This window comes from Heterocephalus glaber, unplaced genomic scaffold (assembly GCF_053883595.1).
Source record: "Heterocephalus glaber isolate CG9 unplaced genomic scaffold, H.glaber_assembly_v1.0 deba00001481, whole genome shotgun sequence".
Classification (NCBI taxonomy): Eukaryota; Metazoa; Chordata; class Mammalia; order Rodentia; family Bathyergidae; genus Heterocephalus; species Heterocephalus glaber.
The window spans coordinates 26,912,011-26,930,488 of NW_028258317.1; the positions used below are offsets into that span (position 1 = coordinate 26,912,011).

General features: G+C 34.6%; 1 protein-coding gene across 4 annotated transcripts in view; it reads left to right on the forward strand.

The window, feature by feature from the left end:
* Positions 1 to 18,478, forward strand: part of Tusc1 (tumor suppressor candidate 1) — a 289,528-nt gene that overhangs the window by 232,617 nt on the left and 38,433 nt on the right. The gene's annotated exons all lie outside the window — the stretch shown is intronic.

Sequence of the window (18,478 nt, forward strand, 5' to 3'; positions counted from 1 at the left end):
TGCATAAGGGTAAAATTGGAACAATGATCAAAAGATCATATGAACTTGAAAACTTTTAAATTTTGAAATACACAGGAGGGGGAGGATATGGGTTACCTGCTATATAAATTTACTTTAGGTAAAACATTGTGATCCTCATGCACAATGAAGCACTCTCTGCTTCCACAGAACAAAAGGAATTTTTGTTTTCCTTGTGGAATTATCATTTGTCAGGTTTTGTCATTCTGTCACTCAGTAAACCAATATTCATTGGTTTAATATTTATAGTAAAAGGCATAAAATTAGGTTATAGGAATATAAAGGTGATGATTACACACTTATATTTCCTATGAAGAACTTATATTCTGGTTTGCAAAAACTACCAGAAGTAAAGAAAAGTAAAACACTAAATTAAAATAATAACAAATAATGATAAGTGCTGAAGGATAATATACTAAAAATGTCATTTTTTCCTATGAAGCTGGTCAGGGTAGTTTATTCTGGACCTGATAAGACATAGTCCAAGAGAAAATATTTTTGGAGATCATGTTGGAGAAAGGGCAAAAAAAGTTGATATTGAAATAGCATGTAATAAAAATGCATAATATATAAAAGGAAAATAATCCTTAATTTATTTTGAAAAAAACACTATTATCAAATACACCTGTTTACCTAGCCTAAATAAATGTCTTATGTTGCATGTTTAGGCTATTTCCATCTCAATGGAAACAGATAATTGTTCATGATTTTCAAGGTATGTCATTTTTTTATTATAAGTCAGAGGAAATGAAAACTGAAACAAACACTGGGAACAATATAATGCAGGAAATTAGCAACACTACCACTGGTACAACAGATACTGTCCTTGCAGATGGACAATGGAGAGTTTCAGTGAATTTAGTAAGATTTCAGATATAAAAAGTGGCAGAATCAGGATAGAAAGGTCCTTGTGATCAGAGCATAGATCTTAGGTAAGAAGATAGGTAGTTAGATAGTTAAATGATGGACATATTGGATATTTAGTAGTGATACTGGCTTCTTCCATTCCCTATTTCTTTCTTTGTTAGCATCCCAGCATGAATGATGGCTCTAAAAACTAATTTGAACTGTTAATCGCTGTTGTTCTGTAATGCTTTACTTATAACTAATGTGCTAATTCTTTGGTTTATTCCCTGGGCATTTTCATGATGGGTGCAATTTTATAAAGCAACTGAAAAACTAAATAAATGTTACAGCTGCCTTCTAGCTTTCAGGCTGGTCCTAATTGAATTGAATATCATGTCCCTGAGTAACATCTATGTTCTACCCAATGGCAAGAATCTAAGAAAAGCCAAACTGTGATTTTAGTAGTTCCATTTCAAAGGTACCCCAAAGAAGGATTAGTTTCAAAATCATCAAGGGCAAGGTAACCATCAATAGTGAGCAACATGGTACATAGGATCCTAGAAAGGAAAAATGTTTGAATTTATGTGACCTGGGCTCCCTAGCCTGGATAAACAAAAGCACTGTAGAATGGATTGTTAAAGGGGGCACTGTGGAGGAGTAAGGACTGCTCTATTTTTCAAATTCCACTACAATAGGTTTTCTCTTCCTAGTAAAGTAACATTAGGCTCTTGTGGAAAAACAAGGGCATCAAGGAAAGGGGAAAAGCAATGACAAAAAATGACTGAGAGAGAGAGAGAGAGAGGCAATGAAGGAGAAATAACTTGCTTTATTATTAGTATTCCAAGAAATCTGAAAAATTGAGATGTTTCTTATTTAGCTTTTTTCCTTCCTACCATTCTATCCTGTAGTCCTTCATGTTGACCTCCTTTGATGTTTAACTGTGTACAGAGAACCATGCCAGTGTGTAAACGTGCATATATGAGATACCTTCTAAAACTATTGAGTTGTTAAAAACAATAAATAGTTTTGCAATGTGTATGTTAAAGTGTTGGTAGCTTGAAATTTGGTCAGAAAGGCGTATTTATACCACCAAAATAGGCAAAAGAAAGAATCATTTTCTTTTCTTCCTTTATAGAGAGCCAGTTTACTAGCACACTTGCTTTAATATGTATACTATACACTACATACACATGCCTAGAGAGAAACACAGACACACTGTGTGTGTGTGTGTGTGTATATGTGTGTGTGTGTGCGTGTGTGTGTGTGTGTGGTGAGAGTTCAGGGCAAATGTATTCCCTTGCCCCTTGGAGACTCATAACCTAGAAAGTTAGCAAAGTTGCTAAATGGATGCACATTGAGGGCATACTCTTAAGTGAAATAAATAGGACACACGTGTAAATATCGAATAGTTTTTCTGGTGTGAAAAACTAAAAGTGTAAATAAGGTTCAAATGGTATCATTGATAATGTGAAATAGGAAGAAAAGATCTAAAGGAGTAGGGGAAGTGGGAAGGGTAGGGAAAAGGAAAGAAGGGGAAAGAAAAAATATGAGAAAAGGAAAAAATGGAAACAAAGTCTCTGTAAATAGGGAAGGGTGGAGGGGGTGAAGGGAGGGCAGGGAAATGGGGAAAAAAATAAGAACTAAGATACACCATGTAAAGCTACAAGATCCCAATGGGGAATGGAACTGTAGTTTATACCTAAAATGTACCAATAAACTTAATGAAAATTTAAAAATATATATTATTAAAATAAAAAAAGGAAAATGGAAAACTGCTATGTAAGACACTATAACATAATTTTTGCGTTACAGATTACCTGTGGTTATAGGTTGGCAGTGAATGGAAAATTCACATTTAGCTAGAAACAAGATATTAGAATATAGTTAATACTTGAACTTGACCCTCAAAGGCTATTAGGATTTTAATCTGTGCAACTTCCTAAAGGAAGAGGTGGAGGTAATCACTTTCAGAGGAAGAACAAAGGAACATTTTATAGTCTTGGCTAAATCATTCATCTTAAAAGAAGCAAAGTGGAAATCTGTGTCAGATGGCTGGCAGTGGTCATGAGTTTTAAAATTTGTAAGTATTCCTTGAACTGCTAAATATTGATTATATTTCCTGTTTCAAAATACTTTTAAAGAATTATAAAGAAAATGTTACCTTTAGCTTGGATAATTGGTTGCAAGTTTTAAACACCACAGTGTAGAAATAATTGTGATATTTACAGGCTTTTCTAACTCTCAAGAAAGAAACATAGGGAAACGTTAACAGTGTAGTGCAGAAATGTTTTTTATACTCAAAGAATGAAAAGACCTCCACAATGTTTATTCTCATATTCATAGGTGAAGAGATGAAAGAGGAGGGAGGGAGAAAGAGAGAGAGAGAGGGAAAGAGAGAGAGAGGGAGAGAGAGAGGGCACTTCAGCAGAGGGGTTGAAGGTAATCCATAGAAATGATGTTATTCAACAACTTAGTGGGGAAAATTGTTATTTTGGTAAAGTCTCCATGACTTCATATAAGTGATGTATTCCTTCTGAAGTAACATTTGGATGTATACAGACACAGCCCGATTAGATTAAGAGCTGCATGAGATAGTAAATACTGATAAATGATGGAAAGTTTAATACAGGAAATTAGCTTTAATCTTGGAGTTAAAGCTATAAGTGAAGTAGTTTGAGGATATAATGTGAGAGAAATTAAATGTTGATAAAATCAGTGATGTGAGAATAATATTCCTTGAAGTGAACTTATTAGTTCTCATTGACTGAAATTGTCCTTTTTTTTTTAAGGGCAAAATTTTCTCAAAATTTATATTGTGCTATAATGGGTCTATATGATAAGAGTATGAATATAATCTGAGTAATAGTATAAGTGCAAGATCTCCTTATAAGTGTGCAAAAATAATCCACTAAGCTTAATTTTGGATGTGTTTATTGCAGTTTATATATGTGTGTGAGCTTTCTGAGGGCACAGGCAAGTACTAAGATGATTGCTTGAAGAACAGGATTAAGATCCAGTCTGTCTGTCTTTTTTTTTTTTAAATAACTTTATTATCAAACACACACACACATATAGAAATTTAAACCATTCAAAGAAGAACAATGCAAGGGGAAAAAAACCTGCAATAATATTCAAATACAGTAGAACTCAACCAAAAGAAAACTGAAAAGCACTTAAACATTTTTCCATATAACTTCAAAAAGCATCTCAAGCACCAATAAGACACCAGAAGAAGTGATTTGTTTCAGAAAGATCCCCAAAACCAACATTGAACAAATAGTGGTCTGGAAAAAAACTCCAGTTAGCTAGCAGACTCCACATAAGCCTTTTTTTTTCTTCACATATGTCTTTTTAAAAAAAATTCATTCATTCATTCATTCATTCATTGAGACAGGGTCTCACTTTGTAGTGCAAGCCGGCCTTGAACACTCTATGTAACCCAGGCTGTCCTCAAACTCTCAGAGATCCTCCTGTCTCAACCTCCAGAGTGTTGGGATAACAGGCGTGCACCACCACGCCTGGCTCAGTCTATCTTTGATACATGATTGGCTATTTATTAGCCTCATGTGATTTCCTGTATTTGTGCCTAGGTTTCTTATCTGGAAGAAGAAAAAGGAGAAGAAAGAGGAATAGGAGGAGGAGGAGGAGCAAGAGGAGAAGGGGGAGGAGGGGAAAATATAAGCATCTTCCAAGTAGGGACATTTTAATAGTTCAATGAGAATATACATGTGGAGACACAGTGCTATTCCACAAATGTCTATTGAGTGCCTAATATGTTTTAGGCACATTTTAGGCACATGGAACATGTACGTGAATTAATTAGACCTCTGCACTAGTAGATATTTTATTATATCAACTTTGAGTTAACATTATCTATATTTCTGTGTTGCTATTTTTGTTTATTTGATGCCTAGCCACAGTGCCTGATTAGTAGGTACTCAAAAAGAATTGCTTGAATGTATGTTAAACTAAAGCTGTGCTGATTGTAAGTAAATAGCACTGGTGAGTGAACAGAATAAAAGTAGGCACTTTAGAAAGTTAGAAAATTCTAGAAAGAAGATTACACACTGCAGAGTGAAGTTCTTTACTATGAAATTTGCCTGAGGAATTTCTTTGTTAGAAGAGAAATTCTACTTGTTCTACCAGCAAATTGTACATTTGAGTCCTTTTTTATGGCAAAAAAAAAAATCTGACTAAGGGAAATTTTATATTATACATAAATAGTTGTAGAAAATATGTTGTTCTTTTATTGGTCTTTGAAATTTATGCAAGCTATTAAGGAAGCATGGATAATAATTCTAATGTCTGGTAGAATAACAAATGAGACATTGGTTTACTTTTTAATAAATCATAACTGCAAGAAGGAGCTAAATAGATGAAACCCCAAATTTTAAAATATATTTATGTTGGATGTCTCATGGAAGATATTTCGGGATGAATTAAGGAATTGTTTCTCATTGCATTAAGTATGCCTAATACTGTGAGACAAAAGAGAGAGGTGCAGCCTAGTGGATTAATTCCATTAGGGGAAAAAACCCCCCAAATTGTACACTTTAGAAAGATAACTATAAAAGTCAGTTACCTGCTCACTGAAGTTCTTTTCCCTTCCACAAATGCTGTTTCTGTTCTGTCAGCATTGTCAGTATATGCAGCTTCTGTACTGTGAAGAGTAATTCTATTATATGGCAGATAAAACAAGGGGGTATGCATCAGATTATAAATAAACTAATTTTGCAAAGGAATTTTATATCTTAATCTGCTGGACTATCACTTTCACTTAGGCTCTGAAACCAAATTATGTTATTGTGTTCGGTGATATAATTTAATAACTCACCCATAAGGAAATGTCAGGTCACATTTGCAACAATCCAGGGGCCATTAAGCCAGATGGAAGGTCATTCTGTTTGAGGATTGTAAATGAACCTGTCCAACAAAGTTTTGGTTAGGGACAGCCAAGGACTCATTATGTAGTCAATTTACCCAACTGCTTGCAAGAACCATGCCAATGCCAAGGCTATTCTGTCCTTTGAAGTTTGAAATGAATTTGAACACACAGGGATTTTTTTACTTTAATCAGGCCAAAAAGGAAATTGGCTTTGCAAAAAGCAGTGATTTCCATATATTGCTTGGAACATTAGAATAAAAATTAAATGCATTGTTGCAATGCTATTTGTTGACATTTTGGTTTTACTTCTTATTCATTTTCCTTTTCCTTTTTCCTTTCTAAATTCTGCCTTTACTTGATAGGGAAAGACACACACGCACCTACACACACATTCTAAACTATTGAAACAAATATGTACAAAGCAATCTATGCTTTTGAAAATTTAAAATGTTGTTAAAATAAATATTTTTATTTTTTTTGAGTACTTTATTTACTTTGACTACCCACACTATATAATTTAAGGTGACTGGTATATATAATTCAATACTAGCTTTTATTTAAATTTTAAAATATGCATTTTTAAAATCTGAAAGTTTCTAATGATATTGAGATTTTCTCTGTAGCAAAGAACACAGAATTAGTTATTCTATGGAGGGAACAGGAGGGATGGGAAGGGAAGGGGATATAAGAATTAAAATGTTTTATATATGAAGCTGCAGCGACCGGCCTGCTGAGACAATACAAGCAGTTTGAAGATCCTGCGGCCATCCCGGGCCACGCCCACGGCACAGTGAGGTCCGCTTAGCCACGCGGGCGCCTCCAGCGCTCACTCTCCCGTGCCCCGCCCCCTCCCGTGCGCCGCCTACCTTCTGGCTTTTCTGCTACCTGGTCCTGGTCTCACACTACAGAGGCACAGGAGATTATAAAGCGCCACAAGATGGAGCATAAATTAGTAACAGAAGGAGGGCTTCTCAGGCTCCTCGAAGAAAACTGAAACTCAGAGAAAAGTAAAGAGAACCTCTACGATAAAGGCACATCAGACCACCGTACTTGGTCTGCTGCTGGCCTGCTGACACTGACTTGTATATGCACAGGGATTCCTACATTGCCTACTGTGACAGCAGAGATATACCCTGAAGCAGGCCCATAATTTCTATTGCTATTTGCAAAAAAGAAAAAAAAAATTTTTTATTTTTAATTCTTAATTTTTACTTTCTTTCTACTCTTCAAAGTTTTACTTTTCTTTCTTTTCTTTCTTTTTATCTTTTCTTTCTCTCTCTCACTCATTCTCTCACTGTCCCACATTGCTCCTCATCTCCCCATTTGTTCTTTTCTGCACTGAATTCGGATTTCTCCCTTACTGTTCTTTTCTTCTCTTTTTCCTTCTCTTGATTACCATTAGGTTTAAAGGAAAGTAAATTTGGTATCTAGCCTCCCTGTTGCTGTTAGGTGAGTCTATTGATATCTTTGTTCTTTCATTCTGCCATTTTCTCATCCCTTTAACAACTTCTTAGAGTTTGTGTGATCTTTCTGGCCTCACTGCTAATCTTACCTGTTCTTTCTACCTGTCCCTCCCTCCCCAACTCCTTTTAACTCCCCACCCTGAAGGGGAAAGATGCTACATTGAAGAGTTTATTCATTATAAACTTTTGTTGGGTTGGTCCTCGGTTTTAATTTAACCGACATAGATAAAAGTGATAGATTAATAACTACCACAAACTCTCATTTTCTAAGCTGTGCTTGATGCTATGGTATTGCTGACTATGTCATTTGGGCTAAAATGTTGTGATTGATCTAATTAGTTTTCCTTCATAGTATAAGAAAAATATAATAGCTTCAGAGTCATTAGAGTCTCAAAACCGAAACACAAGCAATATCTGGAAGACACCTCTGAAAAGCAATCATTCCACAAGGGTTTTAAACACAAACAGCAACCATACCTGCATTAATCAATCTTGAAATATCAACCCAGGAATTAAATCAAGGCCAGTACCAAAAACGAAAATGAGAAGACACTTAAGCAAGGCAAAAACACAGGCTTCCATGCCACAAAAAGAAAATTCTAGGGGAAATGAGTTGGAAAATTCTGATAAGCAACCACTTGGACACCCTGAACTGATAGCACAGGAAGTAACAAAGCAAATGCATGAGGCTCTAGAAAATTTCAAAACAGAAATAATCTCCCAGATAAATACAGACATGGTGAGCAGAGGGAAAGACATAATTAGAAGCTCTAGAGCAGAAACAGATAAGAAAATAGATAAGATCAGAAACATGCTGGAAGCCATGAATGCCCAGCATAAGAAAGAAATGGAAACCATGATTGTCCAACATAAGAAAGAAATGGAATCCATGAAACAGATTCAAACAGATATTCAGGAGATTAAAAACTCCTTTGAAAGCATGCAGAGCAGACTAAGAGAATCTGAAGACAGAATATCAGATATAGAAGACAGGATTGCAGTTAAGGACCATGAAAACAGAGATTTCTTAAAGACAGTAAGGGACCATGAGACATCAATCCAACAGCTGCTAGATGATGCAAAGAAAAATAACATAAGACTCATAGGAGTCCATGAAAAAACAGAAGAATGTACAACAGACATAAAAAAACTCTTCACAGAAGTAATAGTAGATAACTTCCCAGACAGAGGTAGAGAATTGGACATACAGATAAGTGAGGCATATAGAGCTCCATCCAGCCATGACCAAAAAAAATCTACACCTAGACATATAATAGTCAAGATCACAGAAACCCAACAGAAGAACAAAATTCTACAGGCCGTTAGAGAAAAAAAACAAATCACCTACAAAGGAAAGCCCATCAGAATCACAGCAGACTGCACAACACAAACCCTCAAATCAAGGAGAGCCTGGAGTGAAGTATTTCAAGCCATAAAAGAAAATAGCTTCCAACCTACACTGTTGTATCCAGCAAAATTATCTTTTAAAATTGATGGGGAAATTAGATACTTCCATGAGAAAGAACACCTGAGAAATTTTGTGAACACCAAACCAGCACTCCAAACAATTTTAAGCAATTTCCTAGAAAAAGACAATGAAGGTCACAACTCCATGAGGCCCAACAAAGAGAAGACACCACGCAAGGTAAGACTCTAAAGGGAAAGGGAGGAAAATAAGAAGTAAAAGAGCCAACCACAGTTAAACATCATGACTAGGATGAGTCAATATCTGTCAATTATAACTATCAATGTTAATGGCCTCAATTCACCAATCAAAAGAAATAGACTGGTAGAATGGATTAAGAAGCAAAACTCAGCAATATACTGTATACAAGAAACACACCTAACTCAAAAGGAAATCCATAGACTGAAAGTAAAAGGATGGAAAGCAGTTCTCCATGCCACAGGAACCCAGAAAAAAGCAGGGATAGCAATCTTATTTGCAGACAAAGTAGATTTCAAACCAAAACTAATTAAGAGAGACAAAGATGGTCACTACATTCTTGTGAAAGGAACAATCCAAGAGGAAGAGATGGCAATCCTAAATATTTATGCACCAAATATGAATGCCCACAACTATACAAAACAAATATTAATAGACATGAAAAACCAAATAAACACTAATACAATTGTAGCGGGAGACCTCAACACCACTCTATCACAAATAGACAGATCAACTAGAAAAAAAATTAACAATGAAATACTAGAACTAAACAAAGCTATTGAACAAATGGACTTAATAGATGTTTAGAGAGTGTTCCACCCCACAAAATCAGAATACACATTCTTTTCAGCTGCACACAGGTCATTCTCCAAAATAGATCACATGCTAGCTCATAGGACATATCTAAGAAATGTAAAAGAATTGAAGTTATCCCCTGTATATTATCAGACCATAGTGCAATACAATTGGAGATCAATAACATAAGAAACCACAAAATCCCCACAAACACATGGAAATTGAACACCCTCCTGAACAACCAATGGGTCACAGAGGAAATTAAAGAAGAAATTAGGCAGTTTCTACAAGTAAATGATAATTCCAGTACAACATACAGGAATCTGTGGGACAAAATGAAAGCAGTTCTATTTGGGAAATTCATAGGAGTGAATGCCCATATTAGGAAAACAGAGAGAACTCAGTTAAATTACTTAATGCAGAACCTCAAGCTCCTAGAAAAAGAAGAGCATAACAAACCCAAAGCTTGCACAAGAAAGGAATTTATAATGATCTGAGCAGAAATCAATGAAATGGAGACTAAGAGCACAATACAAAAAATCAATGAATCAAAGAGTTGGTTTTTTGAAAGAATAAATAAAATCGATAAACCTTTAGCCAACCTTATCAAAAAAAGGAAAGAAAAGGCTCAAATTCATGCCATTAAGAATGAAAAAGGTGAAGCCACCACAAATCCAGCAGAAATCCAGAGAATCATCAATACCTACTTTGAGAACCTGTACTCTAATAAAATGGAAAACACAGAAGAAATGGACAGATTCCTAGATACATACGAATTGCCAAAATTAAAGGAAGAAGATATAGAAATTCTAAACACCCCAATTACAATGAGTGAAATTGAAAATGTAATAAAAAACTTACAAACAAAGAAAAGCTCAGGTCCTGATGGCTTCACTGCTGAATTCTACAAGACATTTAAAGAAGAACTATCACCATTACTCTTTAAACTCATCAAGGAAATTGAAATTGAAGCAATGCTTCCAAAATCATTCCTGGAACCAAGTGTTACTTTGATTCCAAAACCAGGGAAAGACCCAACCCAAAAAGAGAACTACAGACCAATCTCCCTAATGAACATAGATGCAAAAATCCTCAACAAGATACTGGCAAACAGAATACAGAGTGTCATCAAGAAGATCATATACCCTGACCAAGTCGGGTTTATCCCAGAGATGCAAGGATGGTTCAACATCCATAAATCAATAAATGTAATACACTATATTAACAGAGTCAAGGACAAAAAGCACATGATCATCTCCATAGATGCAGAAAATCATTTGACAAACTCCAACACCCATTCCTGACAAAAAAACTACAGAAAATTGGAATAGAAGGTCTTTATCTCAAACTGATTAAGGCTATCTATGAAAAACCAACAGCCAACATCATACTAAATGGTCAAAAACTGAAAACTTTCATGCTAAAATCAGGAAAAAGACAAAGATGCCCACTATCACCACTCCTGTTCAATATCATTCTGGAAACATTAGCCACAGCAATTAGAAAAGAGAAAGAAATAAAAAGAATAAAGATAGGAAAGGAGAAGTTAAACTGTCATCATTTGCTGATGATATGATACTTTACATAGAAGGCCCAAAAAACTCAGTCAAAAGTCTTCTAGACCTAATTGACAGATTCAGTAGAGTAGCTGGATACAAGGTCAACACTCAAAAAACAATAGCCTTCTTATATGCAAATAGCTGAGCCATTGAGAGAGAAATTCAGGAAATAATTACTTTTACAATAGCATCTAAAAAAATGAAATATCTAGGAATCAACCTAACAAAGGAAGCAAAAGACCTCTATACTGAAAACTACAGCACTCTGAAGAAGGAGATTGAAGAGGATATAAGAAAATGGAAAGATATCCCTTGTTCCTGGGTAGGAAGATCCAATATATTGAAAATGGCCATACTTCCAAAACTACAATATAGATTTAATGCAATGCTGATTGAAATTACAACAATATACTTCACAGAACTAGAGAAAACAATCCAAAAATTCATTTGGAAACAAAAGAAACTTAGAATAGCAAAAGCAATTCTAGGCAACAGAGACATGGCTGGGAGCATCACAGTGTCCAACTTGAAACTATACTACAAAGCTACTGTGATAAAAACAGCATGGTACTGGCAAAGAAACAGACCTGAGGATCAGTGGGATAGATTAGAAGATGCACAAACAACTCCAGACATACTCAGTCACCTCATCTTTGACCAAGGAGCCAACCACCATCATTGGAGGAAAGATAGTCTATTTAATAAATGGTGTTGAAAAAACTGGATTTTAACCTGTCAGAGATTAAAACTAGACCCATACCTATCACCATGCACTAAACTAAGATCAAAATGGATTAAAGATCTAAATATTAAGTCAGAAACACTAAACTTGCTGGAAGATAAGCTAGGTAGAACTCTTGAAGACATTGGCATAGGAAAAGACTTTATGAACAAATCTTTAGTAGCATGGGAGCTAGCACAAAGAATCAACAACTGGGATCTCATTGTATTAAAAACTTCTGCCCTGCAAGAGAAACTATCAACAGAGCTAAGAGACAACCTACAATGTGGAAGAACTATTTAGCAGCTGTACCTCAGACAAAGGTCTACTATCAAGGATATATAATGGACTGAAAAAAATCAGACCTCCCCAAATCAAAGACCCAATTCAAAAATGAGTATCCAAAATGAACAGACATTTCTCAGACAAAGAAGTAAAAACAGCAAATAAATATATGAAAAAATGTTCAACATCACTGGTCATTCGAGAGATGCAGATGAAAACAACACTGAGATTTCACCTCACCCCACAAAGAGTGGCTGCTATCAAGAAATCAACCAATAACAAATGCTGGGAGGGGTATGGAGAGAAAGGAACACTTCTCCATTGTTGGTGGGAATGTAGATTGGTGCAAGCACTGTGGAAATTAGTATGGAGATACCTCAAAGAACTAGGACTACAGGTCCCATTTGACCCAGCTATTCCCCTACTGGGAATCTTCCCCAAAGAATTAAAAGAATCATACCATGGAGCTATATGTGCACCTATGTTTACAGCAGCACAGTTTGTAATAGCTAAAGCTTGGAAACAGCCCAAGTGCCCATAGACTGGAAACTGGATAAAGAAGATGTGTTTTTTTTTTATAAAATGGAGTACTACTCAGCCATAAAGAACTAGAAACTAGAGTCATTTATAGCTAAATGGATGCATATTGAGGCCATGCTCTTAAGTGAAATAAATGGGACACACATATGTAAATACCGCATAGTTTCTCTAGTGTGAGAAATTGAAAGTGTAAATAAGGATGAAAATGATTAAAATGAATAATTGATAATTTGAAATAAGAAAAGGTTCAAGGATTTGGCAATAGTGGAAGGGAAAGGAGAAAGGGAAGAAGGGAAAGAAAAAATTATGAAAAAAAATGGAATCAAATTCTGTGTAAATAGGAAAGGGTGGAGAGGGTGAAGGGTGCACAGGTAATGGGAGAAAAAATAAAAACTAAGATAACGTCATGTTCTGGTACAAACAACCAACGAGAAATGTAAATGTATTTTATAGCTAAAATGTACCAATAAATATATATATCAAAGAAAAAAATAAAAATAAAAAAGTAAAATGTTTTATATATATGTAGAAACGCTCCCATTATAAATGTAACCATTATGTATTGCAAACAGGTACAAATAAAAATAATAATAAAAAATTTCTGTAATAAATATATTTTTATTTTAGAATATGAAAGATAAATGTTAATAATTTATCCATAATCCAATATCTATGATGAATTTTGGAATTTTTAAATGTTTACATCATTCAAATCATGCCACTGTACTTCCTTAAGTGTACTGATCATATATATATGGCTAATCTTCACTATTTGTGAATTCCATTTTTTGAACTTACCTGCTTACTAAAATTTATGTATAACCTCAAGATCAATGCTGTCAATGTTTTTGTAGTTATTTGCCAGATATGTGCAGAGCAGTGAAACAAATGAGTTAGCTATCACAGAAGTTCCCAGCTCAGGTGGAAACAGGGTCTCTTGTCTCATTTCTTCCCCTAAAGATGACCAGAGGTTAGAGAAGGCTGGGGACAATGCAGGGTAGGGTTTGAAGCTCCAGCTCTGGGACCCGGTGGTCAGGGTTTGAGTTGCAACTACTTAGGGGGTTTCATGCTTCTGGAGCTCATTTTATCATTTGTAAAATAAAGAATACAGAATCTTCTAGAATGCTTTGTTTTCATAATTTGAAATTATAGTCTATGTGAGATATTTCCCTGGGAAAAAGTTTACTAATTGCTAATTCATCATTTCCAGTTACTTTATAAAACATGACTACCACAAATAGGGAGAATCAGCTGTACATGTACACCTTTATGTCTATTACAGTGATACCTTGGTTCATGAATTTAATTTGTTCTACAATTTTGGAAAAGATGGCCACTTTTGTGTTTGTGTGGAAAAAATGGCTTTAGTTATGTTTGTCACCCAATGCAGAGTTTGCAAACAAAAACAAAATTTTGCCAAATGCTTCTGTTTGTGAACCAATTTGTTTGCAAATGAAAGCTTTCCTGAACCAAAGAACTACTGTACTATGAACTTTATGGTATACCATGAAATGAGAACAATCTGAATATATATTTTATAGAACATCTGTATTTTCATATATGTAAAGAAGTACATTTCAAAATATCTTTAAAATTGATTTCAATATTATTGTATAAATGTATAGGTGTTTTACTCTGAATTCTTCATATATAAAAGGTGATCAGTGATCAAAACCTATAGTGAATGCTTAAATTTAAAAAATCATTATAGTAAAAGACACATTGAATTAATCCCCTTCAAAATACCCTCCTTTGCTGCCACACACTTATCTCACCGTTCTTACCACTTTCAGAAGTGGTTCTAGATCTCTTATGTGAGGGTCTTTATATGGGATGTTCAAAAAACATGGTGAATGTTGATGCCAAGTGCCATCCAATGGAAAGGCAGGCTTGTAAAAAAAATACATTGTATCCACATCCACAATATTCACTATATTTTACACCTTGAGACTTACACCATATGACTTTCTAGCCATGACAGCACAACTAAGACACTTCAGAAAGAAAACTTTCACAACTGCTTCAGAAAGAGGCAAAAATGATGGAATAATTGTGTTCAAAATGAAGAATTTTGAGGGAAATTAATGGCAATGTAGTTTTATTGAATTAATAATCTTTAAAAATTTAAACATATACCATATTTTCTGATCACCCCCCCATAATTGTTTATTTGGACTTGTCAGTTTTTTGGACTTTAATTGCAATAAATATCCATATGCATAAATCACTAGATTTGTGAATTTATCTGAAAAGACAAAATATTTTATTCTTTTAGAAATATGATAATTAGTAGTAGTATATAGTCATAGTGTTTCTCTGTTCCCCAAAATAAAATCAGTTTAGCTATATCTTTCCTACAGAGCAAGAAGAAGGCAATATGCCTTCTTTTGGAATGTCACAGGAGTTGAACTGGGGTCTAGTGAGACTGCAAAAAGAATCTTGGGATCTTGTGAATGTGCCTTGTACCAGAGAGAAGAAAGAGAATAAAATGCATTTCAATTTGTTCTAAGCAAAGTAGCAAGGAAAAAAGAGAAAGAAATCTTTGTATTTGGGGATTTTAGAGCTCTGCTGCAAATTACCCTGTGGATATCTCTCCTATGACATACTTATTCACACAACCCTTATCTACACCACCAGAGTACTGTTTTTAATAATTGAGAACTTAAGAGTTAGGTCCTAGAAAATCAAGCAAAGGTAATGCTTGCACAGCATATGCTCCAGGCAAGTCACATCACCAGATGTAGAATAATACCTAGGAAACAGAGGCACTTCAACTGGATATCCTATAAAATGGGAAGAGAATGATGTACTGGGGCCGGACTCCTAACCCTTTGTCCCAAATTCTGTTCCTAACTCTGAAAATACATGACTAGTTGAACTTGAAAAAAATTCTTGAATACTCAGATTAAATGTTATTGTTAAAGATTCCCTTCATTTTATTTTGTAAACGTATATTCTTCATAAAGCATGGTTTAATGTAGGAAACCATGTACTGCTTTTGACAAAAAATGCTTAAAACAAAATGTCTATTTCAGTGTGAGTTAGTTGACTATTTCATCTTGTCTCCCTGTTTCATTAGTTCTTTATATTATGGGATGATTAAAAAAATGATGCAAAATCAGTAAAAGTTAGCCTGTCCTCTCACTATTAAGATTGCTATTTTTTTTCCTCATTCCCATCTCAGTAAATTGAGAGAGGTCACTAAATCATTCTGGATAAAATACCTTTTTCAGCATCTGTAAAGTGGAATAAAATGGTATAAGATGATTAATATATTGATAATGTCATGAGGACCTTGATATTGATAGCATGGTTGTAGATATCATGCCTGCAGAAAATGAATATATAGATGTATAAGCAAATCGTTATTTTGATCAATTATATGTTTTTCATTAGAGTACTAAATATATAAATGGACAAACTCCCTCCTAAATTACAAAATGAAGCAATATGTCTACACTACCAGCAATAAATAATTGAAAATAATTATCTTTCTGTTTAATGCTAGATATTGTTTTGTAACAGAAACAAACAATGGGTAAAACCTATGCTGGAGCTTAGATGAATTCCACCTAGAACCTATGAGATTAAAAGAATGAAACTGAAAGATACATCTATTAAAAATCAGCACATGGGCTAATAGACTTTATGTTTTTATAAATGCCATTGCTTTTGGTAATCTATGTAATGACAAACATGCTTCATGGGTTTAACTAGTGAAGCCAAATCTTTAGAATCTCTCTCTCTCTCTCTCTCTCTCTCTCTCTCTCTCTCTCTCTCTCTCTCTATATATATATATATATATATATAATTAAATCTTAAGGGAAAGCAATTAATACAAATGTTTACAAGTTGGGTAAAATTGTAAAGCTGAAGTCTTCTTTTAAAGACCTTGCAACTGATTATATCAGACTCACCTGAAATAATCTTTTTGATCAATTTAGAGCTAATTGATTGCAGGGCTTAATTATATCTGCTAAATCCTTTCAAAGCAGCAGCTAGATATAGTTTGAGTAGGAGAAAGTGTATAGATGCTTTATAATGACTGCTTCCTTCCAACTTATGACTCTTCCAAGAGAAAATGCCTTGTAGCTCAAACTAACTGGATGTAATAGTCTGCTTTCTTGTAGCTGGGATCAAATGCCTGATATCTGAAATTGGAAGAAGTTTAATTTGCCTCACAGTTTTAGAGGTAACAATCCACAGTCAGCTGGCTCCAAGGGAGAAAATTATGGTGGTGGAGTAAAGATGTTCACTTCATAATATTCCAGAAATAGAGCCAGGGGAAGTGTAGCCACAAAAGATATACATTGAAAAATCATATACATGGATTCACTTCCTCCAGCTAGGCCCCACCTCCTAACTGCACACTCAGGGAGATACATTGGTGGTCCACTAGTGAGTAGAGCACCCTCATGATCCAGCCACCTCTTAATCCAGTCAAGTTGACAATTAAGATTAACTGGCATACTTGAAAAATCCCAGAAAGGGAACTCTGGGAACTGTAATACAGACTAGCAAATTTGTCACATTTAAAACTGTCATAAGTGAATCCGTTGTCAACTTGGCATCCATATACATTTTGTAAAACCATACTGAATCTCCAAATAAAGGCTGTAATAGAGTCATACATCTACCCAATATTATGTAATACTTCATGTTCAATCAAAAATAGGTTCACCTGTTCCTCAGAAAACTATGTAAAGTCTTTGAGTGAGCTTATTTTTCTTCTATCACTAAAATTCTGAAGCAATAACAGGCTAAGAGAAGAGGGAAAATAATATTTGATTAAATACATACAAGCGTATTCATATCAAAAGGACATAACAATTATAATTATTATAGTCCTCTTTTCTGAAACTGGTTACATGGTTGCATAAGGTAAATAATGACAGCTTTCCAATCCATTTCACACAAGTTTATCCTTCAGTAAACCCTTCAAAAGGATTTCATTGCCTGAACATCATTTCTGAGGATCTCAGGATCTCAGTCACTAGTGTTGCTAAACATGTAATGAAATAAAAAGCAAAGAGCTTCCTTACTTGGAGGATACTTTTCCCTCATGAACACTCCACTAGTTGCTATGTTCATGTAGTGATAATCTGTGTATTTTTTGCTTTTATGTAAGTAGGCACTGAGATGATGTCCATACCACTGTAGGTCAATAAGTACTATTTCTTATTATTGAGAATGTAAAAATATGACTAGCTATAAAATGATAATAGAAGTCAACTTTAATTCTATAATCTAGTGATAACCACTATAATCTTGGAGTATATATCCTCCTAATATTTATACAAATTCATATATTTCCATTGATTGTCTTGATTGTCTTGCTGATCTCTATTAAGTTCAATGAGGGTGATACATACGGTAGAGTACAATGACCAACAAAAACACAATCATTAGTCCTATGAGGCCTTTGGCTTCAAAAGCCTATGAATTCAAGCCATCTTAGAGTTCCTTTGCCATTGTCATGACAATCCCCAGGCTAGAACAGTAGTCACATAGTACAAATTTTAAAAATTATGACACAGTATATTGTCTTAAGTACTTTCTTGTTTCTGTGACAAAATACATGATCTCACAAGTTAAAGGAGGAAAGGTTTATTTTAGCTCACAGTTTTTGGAGGTTTCAGGCCCTTGACTGACTCCAACATAGGGTGGCATGGCAGAAGGGTATGGCAAAAACAGTTCATTGCATGGAAGGTAGAAGAAGAGAGCATTCCTGCATCTTTCTCTTTCATTACAGAAAAGTTACAAAATTTGGCACACTGTAAAAAAAGAATGTATACTTAATACTTAAGGAACTTTTAGAAAGATCTTTGCTCTGGGATAACCTTCAGATATTTCTCCATGTGGCATAATATTCATAATTACCCTGTATATTGTAAGTTTTATTTTAAATTTTTACTGCTTTTA